The sequence below is a fragment of the Passer domesticus genome, chromosome 1 (genome assembly GCF_036417665.1).
Source record: "Passer domesticus isolate bPasDom1 chromosome 1, bPasDom1.hap1, whole genome shotgun sequence".
Lineage (NCBI taxonomy): Eukaryota > Metazoa > Chordata > Aves > Passeriformes > Passeridae > Passer > Passer domesticus.
In genome coordinates, this window is record NC_087474.1 from 36,689,172 (window position 1) to 36,703,029 (window position 13,858).

Sequence of the window (13,858 nt, forward strand, 5' to 3'; positions counted from 1 at the left end):
GAAACATACAAATGCTTACAATAGGTAGCAGGTCTGCCATGCAGCAGTAATTTCTCAGTGCATTTTTTTAAATGGAGAAGAGACTGTTGGTAGAGCACTACCCAACAGATCCTGTTTGACAGGAGAGAGGCCTAATAAACAACTCTTAAATACTAATTAAATTTTAATTTTCTTTTTGTCTTTGATACCCACAACTTGATATTTATAATTCTTCAAAGCCATCCCTTATTTTGTTATCAAGATCATCCTACAAAAAATGACATTTTAAACATTTTATGTCTGCTAAATCATTGGGATTTTGGAGACACTTATATAATTGCTTCACCACTGGAAACTTGTTATTGATATGCACTGTGGTTAAAAATTACTGTGTAGCCAAAACATATTTACTCCCCCCCAATGTCAGTATCATTTGATTGTTTTGAAAGCACTGAACAAGTACAGCAAAGTCACTTTTTGATGGATATTTTTGTCTTCCTTGGTTATTTAATAGATTTTAGTTTTGATTAAAACTTACATAAAATTATGTGCTTAGCAAAACTTTACACTGAGCAACATCATGGATAGCTAATGATTTCTCTTTAATGTAGGGATTTACTTGAAATGTCAGAAGACAGTCAGAAAAATGCTTATAAAATAAGAAGAAACAGTAAATTATGTTTGCCCAGTAGATATTAAAATATAGAGACTCAAGCAAACAAATTTGCAGTAGTACAAATTTGATGAAAACGTCATGCAGTAAGAACAGAAATAAAAATGGAATTTTTAATACTTTGATTGCAGTGTATGACTGAGTTTCCAAATACATTTCCTGGAATTCAGGATTTAAGATCTGGGCTATTCTAGATATTCAAATTAGATATATTTTGAAATTAAAGGTCTCATGGCTCATATGACCCTCACAATAAGCAATAAATATAGTGATTCTGAAATAAACAGGAAAAGGGTTCTGAGAAAACTTGTCAGCTAATTGCAACAAAGCTTGCAGACGAAGGATAGTCCTGTAATTTAAGCATTTTTTTGGTTTTCCAAACAAGATAAAGACCATTACATGAACAGAGCTCCTCTAATAAATTTCAAAATGAGACATTTTTCCTGCACTTTTTATCATCTCATCCCTTTCTCTGTCTGCTTATCTTTCTCACCCAGACCTGTATATACCATTTAAACCTCTTCAGATCTCCAAAGAGCAATGGTTTGCCAAAAAAAAATCCCCAAAGAACCACAGCCAGAGATATCTAATTCCATTATTTCAAATGTGAAATAATGCAATTTCTCCACAGAAATACCCAGTCTAAAATGCAGGAATGTCAAGCAATAATGCATTCAAAAAAACATCCTTGCATCACTACTGCAGCATAAATGGGAATTTCATACCACTTTAAAGGAACCTGTGGTCCACCTAGGTCGATGTTCGTCTTCACCAGTAGCTGACAATTTCAGCTTGAAAGCAAAACCAAATAAAAAGACCAAATGAAAACTAAACAAAAAAAATCTATAACCATCAACATTTTGGAATGGAGATCATGATATTGTGTCTAGAACTGGTTTATGTTCAAAGCTGTCCAAAAGGAGAGAGAGCTTTTGCTTCAAAACTAGCTAAATTGTTAGATAATAGTTTTTAACACATCATATTTAAACCTCTTTCAAACATGCCTTAGGTCTAGCCCCACCATTTTTAACTCAGTCCCCTGAGGTACAACCAGTTCTATAAAGAAAAATATTTGCCTGCATAAATATTTAAGAACATTGCTCAAATAAAATTAAAAAAAACTCCAGCATGCCAAACTCAAGACTGTAGCTTTAAACTAGTCAGAGCCAGACAGAAATTGTTTTAGTCTTTAACACAACATTTTCATTTGGATCACAGAGAGAAAATAGAGCAAGTAATCCTATGTGACACCATCAGCAAGGCAACAAAATTCTATTAAGGAGGACAGCCTCCAGAGGCAGCATGGTTTTTAAACCAGTCTTATCCCAGTGAGAAATGAGGCATTGGCAGAATGTTATAATGCCAGGATGCACAAGGAGCAATAGAGAACTTGCAAGGAGCAAGAAAAGGTGAGTATTGCCAGCTAACAGAAACGAGAATGACACTGTCTGGAAAATAAAATCTCTTTGTACATCAAAATACTATCTAAAAACTAACCAACAATGAGAGAAATCTTCTCTATATTACTGCTTATTCCCTTACTTCTTATTTCAGCTATGGCTGTTATGTTCCATTGCACCCTAATGTAAGGGCATTTAACACCAACTCAGTAAAATTTTATTGGATTGTAATGACTGAACAATAATGGAGTCTAATGGTGTCTACCTCTTCTGGTTTCAGAACAGATTTTTTCCTTGAGTTCCTGGCTCCATTTGCATTCCCTGATTTTACACCATGGATAATTCTGAGGAAATGGAGAGAACTGGAGTATAAAATGACACATCAGTAGGGTCTGACCACTGAAACAATAAATCAGCTGCAGTTTGGGCATGAAAGCAAGCACATGACAAAAATCTTAGCTTTTACTGACAGAATTGAATTTGATTGCTAAAACTATTTGGTTCAATGAAGTTCTGGTATTCCACATGCCAAGCTGAGGTTGTCAAGTATCCATTTCCATCTCAAAATGCTCAACCTGAGAGTCTGTTCAGAGGTACAGGCTCAGAGTAAGCCTCACACACCCCAACACCTCAGCCAAAACTGGTATGAGGCCTCCACCATCCCTTTGAGGGTAGCAGCATAGGTCCCTAGACCCTACCCATGCTTCCTGAAGGAAATTAGCTATATCAACTCAACACCATCTCCCACACACATCTGTTAAAAATACAACTGTACCTACATGAATTAGCAATGCAGAATGTATTTTCTGTAAGCTTCTCATAATGGTGACTCTGTCTGACTGTGTGACCAGCCCATGCTTAACTCACTGAAAAATGATGATCATCTCAACCAGTCTTTACCTTTACTGAAAGCATATATAATAAGATCTTTGTATACACACATATATACACAAAAAGTTACACAATTTCTGAGGATTTTTACAAAACAGGTTTTTTCAGACTGTTTAAAGCAAAAATGAAAATAATGCAGATTTGTAGTTGAAATATTCTGCATGAAGTAAATTAGGAACAAAATCAAGCCATATTTTTTACTATTTGAAATATTCTGATGGCAGTAGATGACCAGGCATTACATTTTAACACTCATCATTTGGTATCTAGCCCTTTCACCACAACCTTATAATGAGATTTGAAGTGTCTTTATTCTCACCACCTACAGCACCTTAGAAACCTGGAAAATAGCTTTGCCTTAACAGCTTTCTTAATTTGGTCTTAGTTTTGCCAGGCTTTCTGCATATGTGACTCCTCTGAACATGAGTCATTCTGGTTTGGCTTTTTGTGAACCTTTTAAATCTCTCTGTCTTTTTAAGACTCTGATTATACATGTGCTCAAAATTGCATACAGCTGTCCAAACACAAGCTTAAAAGCCCCTTGGAGCATTAAAATAATTTTTCCTGCACTGCACTCTATCCTCCTCTTTAACACTAACAGTGTTCTGTTTGCTTTTTTATCTTCACTTGTGTGCAATACTGAGGTTGATTCCTTGGTTGTTTACTGTCACATGAAGATATTACTCATCTGTCTTTGGCAGGATGTGTCTGTTAGTGCATGTCCTCGCTGTTCTAAATCTACTGCTCCACTCTTTCACAATGACCTGCTTGAAGATGCAGATTGAATTTTCCCACTAATGTTTCATAATCAAATGATTCTTTGAAATTAATCGTTCTGTATTAAGGCCTGACATAATTGGCTGAATGATTTTTTTTTTTTAAGGAAGTCTTTCTTTGATTTATAGGATTGGGCATAACTACTGTTTCATTTTATTTGCATGTTATATCATGGTGTAAATAAAAAAGTTATTATTTTGGTGTACAACTAAGCTAACAACCACCTTCCTAGAGCAGGTTTCCTCATGCTGCTAAAAATTATTTTAGGCTCTGTAAGTGACCTAACATTTGGGCAAACATAGATGCAATGAGCTCAATCAATCAATACAATGAAGGCTCAGAGAAAAAGTTGGTGTTTTTTTGCTGTTTAGTTTGTTGTTTTTTTCTGAAGAATAACTAGTTATGCAATTTTGCACTTAAAAAGGCAGAAGAGGAGCTCAGAAATGACTGGAGATTAGTCTTCAAAGCTGGTATGGGATTAATTTTAGTGACGACAACATTTGAAACATAAATAGGCCTATTTCATCTGGGGAATGAAAATTCTGGTACTTTAAAAGGCTATTGTGCAAGACACTAGCAATGCTTATTAGAATAAATGCATTCCATGATACAAAGCTTCATTCTAATTATTTGTTTAGCTTTATCATAATTGTTAAAGAACCACAAATGACAAATATTGCCTAATCTTAGGCTGAAAGATACACTGGTTTTTCATGGAAGCACAGAGTAAATCACAAAAATCCAAGAAGTTATTTTTCAAAAAGAAATATAATATTAACTAATTAATTCATCTTGCATTGATACAATTTCTTCTTCATAACTATAAATGTAGGTAATTTCATTTTTCTTTTGATTTTCTTGGAAACATAAATATGAAACCAGGAGTTCCATAACACCCTACATCAAATAAAATTGTGTATATATATATATATATATATATATATATATATATATATATATATATAAATATTAGATATAACTTTAATTTTGCATCTAGATACAGGTTTCTAGAGGCTTATCGAAAACTGTACTGGATTTAAATTTATTATTTTAATAAATTGGATTTTAAGAAATAATTTTTCATACTTTCTCTACTTAGCTGTCTAAAATATAATTTTTACATGTACAAAGTTAATATTGTGTTGTAGTCTGAAGAGATCTATGACTGACTTGAGGACAACAGTAGGGCATGACAGCAGTAAGAGCTGCAGCAGGCAATACAAAAGGGGAGGTAGGGTGTAGAAAAGGTGCATGAGAGCACAGCGGAAAAAAACTCCCATAGAAATGTTTGCTGTATCCTTTCTTTGACTCCTCTGACCAAAACCACCTTTAAAAGTAGGAGAGAGAAGCAGTGTTTACAGACCCTTCTTAAAAGTGTGATAGCTAAGACAAATGGATCTACAGCTAGCCATCAACATTAGTATCCTTCTCCAAAAAGGATTTTCAATTATCTAGTGGTAGCTAATAATGCCACCATGATGCATATGAAACCATAAGCAACGTCAGGTGCTCAGATTAAAGGGAAAAGAGAAAGTGGAAGAGCAGGAAGGTCTGAGCACCCGTTGAGCTCTCTCTATACCCCCAAACTACTGCTGCTCAGACTGAAACCAGGTCCTGAATGTGTCCCTTTTGTTGCTGGATCACTTCCTTCAGATGCTGATAATTCAGGGGAATACATCCAATCACTTTTAATGATCTGTCTCTTTCAAAAATAAGTACTAAGATCTGTTAGGGTCGACACCATGTGTGGTAGAGAGTCAAATTAAGACTATCAACTCAAATTACTTGACAGAGAATGGAAAAGGACATCAGATTTTTACTCTTTTAGACCTTTGCTCTCCAGTGACTTGTCAGTTTGAGATGACATGCTGTCAGTAACTTCTAAAGTTGAAGTGTTCACTAAAAAATATCCAACGAGTATTGGTGTCCGTCATGTGCCAGTGAAATAAATAGCCACTTTTAACCGAGCTGTCTTAGGAGATAGTAGTGACCATAGTATCAAAAAATACAGGGTAAAATATAGCCCAGAATTCTGACTTTTAGAGACATCTATTAACAAAAGAGACAAAATCTAAAATTCCATTTTACTAGGTCAGCCTCTGTTCAAGAACTCCTATTTTTTGTGCAGATTTAAATCCAGAACAAGTGATTTATTTTTCTGTGGTTCTAAGGAGAAAGGCAGATATTCTGGGTCCTCTATGTGATTATGTACTCAAAGAGAAAAAGAATGTTTTTTTCTTTTAATTTTTTTAAAGGAATGTCATTCTCACCTTAGACAGAGAGCATCAAGTGAGATGTTTAAGAGATGCGAAACCACAAATTCCAATATCTTTTACCATGTTCCCAATAATAACCCTTTGGCAAAAAAACTTATTCCTAGTACAGCTGCTTTGGGTTTGTTTGGTTTGTGGTTTTGTGGGTTTTTTCCTTTCCAGATGGTGGGTCATTAAAATTTTCCTGCATAACCTCTTTACAAAATGTATATTTTCATCCTCTCTACTGATCTTTAATGTACAATCATCTAAATGGTTTAGAGACCTACCAAGAACTGCTGTAAGCTCTGTTCGTGCCTTTTTCACCATAGAAGTTTAAACATCAAGAGATTTAATTAATGTTAGAAGAATTTTCCTCCCATGGCCTAAAATCTACATGGCTTATTTCCCCCTCAGACTCCTTAGTGCTGGTAGAATGGTTCTGGAAATAAATTATCCTTAGCAATATTTACATAGCCTGCCAGGAAACTTTCAGCATTAAAGTCATAGGGAGAGAAGAATAATCAATTAGCACTTGCTAGGAATACTTGCTTTCTTCTTTGTTTAGGAGATCGAAGCTGAATGATTACTTGACCATATTCGCCAAATGTAAATGCACAGAGAGAATGCGTTCAATTTTTCAAGTAATTTTTGGCCATTTTAGGAAGATATCATTATGAATGTCATAACCAGCCATTACTGATGACATTTTAAATTGTGCTGTTCTTTGAATGAGCACTAATAGTTTAGAATGTTAAAGCCAACATACACAGATGAAATAAATTTCAAATTGAATGAAAATGATATCATGTTATTGCATCTTGAGGAGAAAAACAAACTAAAAAAAGCTATACATCAATAGCAGATATTTTCCTTTCCTTTAGAGGACTCCAGAACAAGATATTTGAGCAAAAAACCTATTTCTTAAAATGTCAACACTTCCATTTCTGAATGTCTTCAGAGAGGTGAAATGGATAAATCCCTATTTCTATATTTGTTTCATTTTATTTCTTTCTTTACACTTACTGTTCATATAAATTCTACATTTGGATAGTATTAATGGTAGCCTTGTATCTGAGCACACTAACACAGAATGATTTCTGAATTTAAGTGAAGAGATATTCAGAAGTTAGTATTTTTTAGCTGAGGAAATAATGGCCAAAACATTTCACTGCAAAAGGAACAAAGGAGATAGAAATGGGGCAGAAACCAGAATTAATTTCACACATATGTCAACAAACAATAGCTTGTTGTTTTTCTTAACCCACACAACTTAAGCTTGTTGAACCTCTTAGATAAACTGATAATTTGCAGTAATGACCTATGGAAGTCTCTGTACTTGATGGGAGCTGGCAGGCAGGATGCTGTGAGATACTGCAGTCTGGCTCTGCTCTTTGGATAAAACTTAAATATGACATCTCAGTAACTACCCTATGGAAAACAGTTTTATGTCAATACAAAGGAAATTAGACACTGTATCAAAATTTTAACTTTTTAACGACCTTTCATAATTTTGCATTATTTGATTTCTCTTGATATTTTTTAAAATAGCTTTGCTTGCTGTATTTGATTACAGAAGTATATTTAAATGAAGCACCCTTGGTTCTGGAATGCCTTTGGTGAAACATGGAACACCTTATGGTCTTGAAAACTTATACAGGGAAAAATAAACAAGTTGGTTAGGAATACAATGACAATAGCCAGAAACAACAGTAAACTGATTCAATTAATATCAAGGCTGTAAGCAGTAACTTGGACACCACTGATGAATGCATTTGTAACAACAAAAGTCCTAGATCTTGGACCAGCATGGACTAACTTATTTTATAACAACAGCAAGACAGAAGTCAGTTAAGGTTTCTCACTTTGTTACTATTTGTAAGGAAGTGCCTCTCATGAATGAAATTCACTTTCATTCCCCTGAGAGCATTTTGTTCAGAATAATTTCACTTTCACTGAAGTAAATCAGTCATTTTTAAACCCAAACCAAACAAAAAAGATTCCCCACCCTAAGAAAATTAAAATCAATATCGACAAGAACTAGAAAATAAGTGTGTATAAGAATGACCAAGAACTGAAGGGAATATCTTTAATACAGAAGTGTTGGAACAATGATAGTTCCCATGGAACCACTCCAAAATAAAAAAATAGATGGGGGATAAAAGGAGATTGGGATCAGGAGTTCTACTTTATATATCTCACAGTAAAAAATTATTTTCTATTGTTGAAAAAACTGTTATAGTAACCTCTTTGTTTTCCCTCTGTGATACAAAAATGCAGTGAAGTGTGGCAGCATCCATAAACATTTCCATAAAACAGGAGCAAGCCTAACTAATGCATAAACAAGTTTCCATTAAGTCAACAAAGTTCATAGGAGTCCTCAAGGAATTGGCTGCTTTATTTGTATATGTCCACACTCAAAGAGACAAACTAGATACAGAGACTTAAAACCAAACTGTACATTCTACCTACATGCTTTTCTCTCATTCTTCTGTGATATTTTTTCCTTGTAAAAAGATGTATAGTAAAAATCATAAACAACTTACTGGCCTTAAGCAGTTAAAGTTCTTAGCAAACACAAAATTATAGCTTTCTACTTTTAATATTTTAGGCCCCCAAATGGTAAACAGGAACATTATGAATACGATTAAGAAAGTTCCTGCAGCTATTCAAAGACTGCTCTTCTACAGAGTCTGCAAGAAAAACTGTTCCTTTTGGCTTAGCTGTGAGCTCCCTGTACTTCTTATGTCAAGGTAAAGATAATAGATGAAAAGGTTGCATATGTATAAGAGGAACTTGGGAGGGAAACAGATGCTTTAAATTGGTCTCTCTGAAGCACTGAGAGTGCAGATGGGAAATACACTATTAAAACATTGCCATTATATTACTTTTACTATCTCTAGTCTGAAAGAAACAGAGGTTAAATAAGGACTAACTTGTTTGGTGATTCACTTAAGGCAAACATTAGCCCACCCAGGGTTAATAAAACATGCTTTGAAACAATTTTGCAGTAAAATATACTACATAATAAGCTGAAAATAGCCTGTAACAGCTGTGAAGCATGAGAGGGATAGCAGCCCCTGAACCTGATGTCTTGGCTGGCATTCCAAAAGCAGCATGCTTTCACCACCAAAGCTAGCAGAAGGTAGAGGGTGTAGACATCTGAAATGAATTAGGTATTTCAGGAATAAGAAAGTGGCAGAAATCCAAAGACAGAAGCTCAATTTTGGTTCTCATTCATATCTAAGACCAAACTAACATGGTTATTAAAACTAAAGTAATAGTGTAGGGTTTATTTAATCTAACAAATTCAATGTCATCAATGTTCATTTAAGTTAAAAAAATAAAAGAAAAAAACTCAAACAAAAGCAAACAACCAAAAAATCTCAAAAAACCAAAGCAACAACAAAAGTCACAAATGGATATGTTGTCCATGAACATCTTGTCCATCACCAAATTCTTATACCTGAATATTCTCCCTTAGGAGCTGGAAAGAGAGAACAGATTTATGTGAACTTTTTTGGGGAAATACATTACAGTGAGATCAAACGCTGTCTAGAAGACATGATTTTATTCAATTGACTACTCAAATTGTTCCCATAAGAGAAACTCAAATAGTCTCACCTTGGGTGAGATGAATTCAAACCCAAGTATGTGCATCCCTTTTTTTTTTCCCTCCTTCATATGTTTTGGAAAAGCAGGGAATGAATTGTTACACTGATTGAATGGACCATTAAACACATAAATTGCAAAGGACTTTAGATACCAAGACATCAACCATTGTCACTTGGCCATTGTTTGACATTCCTTCCTCCTCCCACCTCGAAGCATAAAATCCCATTTATATAGTTACTCTTTAGGAAGCTTATAAATAGAAGTGTGTCTCTCTCTCAAACTATAAGCTCCATTTGGACACAAATAACATCATCACATCTTACAATTTAAAGGACTAGTGAAATCACTTTCAGTGTGAGTAGCTGTAGATGTGCTGGGCAAAGAGCATCTCGACAGAAATAATTTGCTTCTCAGTAAAAATGCAATAAATGCTTCAAAAACATCCCAAAAAATCTGATTATACTTTCTTACATTGCTGGTGAAGCCCATGAATTTCCTGTAAACAACAGTTTTAGTCATCAATAATGTTAGATAATAAAAAGTTGAGAAAAGTAGAAACTTACCTAGAAAATTCTAAATTACTTTTTCACAATTTTTTGCTTGGTATTCCTCAGAGCAGTAAGAAAAACAACAGACACACCTACACTGAGATATGTCAAGATTTTAACTTACGTTGTTACAATATTGACATATTTCTTCTCCCTCTTCAACATTCTCTTCTATAAAAATCTTTCAAATTATTCTAAAGCACATTTCCAGTAACCATAACTACATACCGTGAAGGTTGAATTCTCATTCTTAGATTATCTTCCCTTAATTTAAAAATTAAAAATTAAAAAAATTCAAAAATTAAAATTTGAAAAATAAAATATTTTAAAATTTTTAAATTTTAGAATTTTAACATTTAAAAATCTAGAAATCTGAGTAAAACACAGTAAGAAGCATAAAAACCTGACTTCATTGAAATCAGTTATAATTTCTAGAGAAATAGGACATTTTTAATGAAGGTTTTCAGGTAACTTAAAATAGATATTATGAAATTAAAATATTATTTTTATTAATAATTCTCTTCAGGCACAGCTATTTCCATACTGACCCATCTTCATGAAAAATGTTTATATTTTCCTCACCTTATATTTTTAAAATGAAGAATTATTTTTGTGTCCCTGATTATGGAAGATTTTCCTACTGACGAAGAATTGAAAGATGCAAGCAGCTTGTTGTAAAACCATTATATTTTCAAGCTATCCTCAGCTTTTGAATACATATTTCATATTTGAAAGGTAATGGTATATGGACAAAGGTAATCTTGAAAAGTAAGTAACTTGAAAATCATACTGAGATTGTAATTGTACATAAATTAAAAGAGTTCCACAGTCACAAACATTAATTATTTCCAAGACTCTTTGACTGTTACATGCAGATCCATTATAAGCTAAAAATCACATGCAATATAATAGCATATTATCAGCATTAATAATAAGAGGTCTGATGAATCCTTAATTGTTTAATTCTGTGAAACACAGGAAAGGGAAAAGGTGATTCTGGTATGTCAATGTGAGAAACTTAAATGCTAAAAACCGAGGGTTCTCTGAAATCGAGATATAAGATGAATTAAATCTTTAAAAAAAGTTAAGTTCAGACTTAGTTCCTTAAATTCCACACTTCCAATATCTAAGACCTGTCACTAGACAGAATTATATTATCAAATTTCATCATGCCTTTGCTCAATACTTGCTCATTTGAAAAACAGTTTACAGATTTGTTTCTATTTAGGCATATCTCTACACAGAATCAAAATACGACACCCATCTGAAGCTAATTAATAACACTTATTCTAAATCAACATTTGCCAGTTTTTGCTTTTATTATAGAAGATGAATCATTACCCATCAAAGCACTATGACAATGATAACAACAACAAAAAAGCCATATGGTAATTGCTTTCAAAACTCCAAAAGTGTGACTGTCATCACCTATCAAAAGCAAATAAGAAAAATACATTTGTTTTTCAACTTAAACTAGTAGAAAATAAGATTTTAGCATTGTTATACCTTACTGGAAACAGTCTTTGTAGTTATTATGTACTTATTAAAATTCTGAATGAGTTTTTTGGTACTGAAAAAAATAGTTCTAAATAATATCTGCACAGAAAGTCAGAATTTCCCTGGAAAATAATTTTTTTGGAAGGGTGTTGTTTTGATGTTAGTTGCTAATTAATGCTAACCAGAAATGACCCCTCCCCCCCAACCCAATCAATTCCCAAAAAAACCCAACCCAAAACCCCTATATTGGTAAAATTATGAAGACCAGCTTCATGCACGTAATACTTAACGTGCCAAAGTCTTTCTTCCGCTTCCTAATCCAAAACAGCACACATCAAATTTGAGATCAAGGAAAAAATCCTAACACAAATTCATATGCATATTTTTACAATGACACTTAAAAGCAAAGAACCTTTAATTAAAAAATCAAAAAAAACCCCAAAAACAAAAACCTCTTGCATTTTCACAACCTGAATAAAAACAGACAGCCAAACTTTAAATTAATTCATCTTATTTCTGATGTAGAAGGATAATTCTTGTAGTTATTCCTTAACTTGCCTGAATTGTCATGGATGGCTGAACAGCAGAGAGGTGTTCTGATGTGTGAACAGAATATGAGAACAGAGAAGAAGCAGCACAACTGATGAGTGCAAAGACTGTAAACTCATTTGCTAGAACATGACTTTTAATTTAGCTAGATGCATGAGCAAAGTACTTGAAAAGTGGTATCAATGCTCAGCAACTTTCAGATGACTACCAAGTGGCCTAATTTTGTATTAACATTAGAAAAAGAAATTGATTTACAGTGGAAGACTATTTGCTGTAGCAGTTAATACTAAATTTGTATGCCTCTATAATTTACTTCACTTATGGCTGTTTCTTATATTAATATTCATTATAAAAGTCCTCTTCTAATATTGCTTGATTTGACAGGAATGCATTAGCTATGACAAATGCTTTATAATGTGCTCAGACAATATTAATACAAGCAGAACTTCTGATAATTGCTGTTACTTGAATGCAAAAATTTTGGTTTTTATTTGAATTTATCCTCTTCTCTCTTCTTCCAACCCTTTTACTAATGCAAGTTTTGATAACTATATATCAGTCAGAATCATTCCCAATCTCAACTTGGAGTGCTAGACCACATGAAAAACTGAACCAATTCAGTCCTTCCAGGAATTTTAAAGTACAAAAATTCTATGATGTTTTGGTTTGGGGAGGGATGTAATCTCTATTTTATGTTAGAGTAAATAAATTTTTTCCTCCTTAGGAGATTACTTGTTCATGAAAGCTCCTTATCCAAATGTAAGACAACAGTCAGAATGTTTACTGGCATAAAGTAGAATGAATCTGATTGCCAGGTCTTCTACTGCTTTACACGATTTTTATAAGGTTTGACTGGAGAAATAGGTCTTGAAGTTTCAGCAACTATCTAAGTAATGTACTACCAAAAATAGCATTCAACTAGTGCAACATAAATAGATAATCATATTAGTCTGTAAGGTCATACTGCACAGATACCTAGTCAGAAAAACACCAAAACCCCCCCAAAAAACCACCAATATTTACAGCATCGTAATGTAACACAATATAATCCACAATTCAGCATTTATAAGAAATTATAATCGTAGCTCAACTTCATATATATGTTCATTAATTAACTCAGAACAAAACACTAAAATCATGTTGTTGTAGGATGGTGTTACCAATGTTTTGCTATAATTGCTATGAGTCTACTTTGTTCTCAGGCAGAATTGCCAAAAATTGACACCAAGAACATCAGAATCAACCCTCAATTTCTTGTTTTCTGAGACATTAGTATGATATATTTTAATAGTCTGAGGTGCCAGAGTTGTCCAGATAAATATTTGCCATGTTCATTTATAAAAAGAGGCATAGTTTAAGACCTTGCTTTCTAAATACCCAGTCCCCAGTTCATCTATGCAACAAATATTCAGGTAAAATATTTTAATTTCTGATATCAATGGATATATTGATATCTGATATCAATATTTCTGATATCAATTGAAGCAATAAATTTGTTGGACTACCAATATTTGCAATGCAGAATTTATACCTGTTGTAGAACTAATATGTTTATGGTGCACAGCAAAGCATGCCAACAACCTCATGAAAACTTACACATAAAGACTGAATAGAGGAAAACAAGATTGTTTTGTAGCACCATTTTAAAGCAGACAATTAACATCAATAGACTGTGCT

General features: G+C 33.4%; 1 protein-coding gene across 9 annotated transcripts in view; it reads right to left on the reverse strand.

The window, feature by feature from the left end:
* The window catches only part of ZNF385D (zinc finger protein 385D), a 410,794-nt gene that overhangs the window by 33,997 nt on the left and 362,939 nt on the right, over nucleotides 1–13,858 (reverse strand). The window lies entirely within an intron of this gene.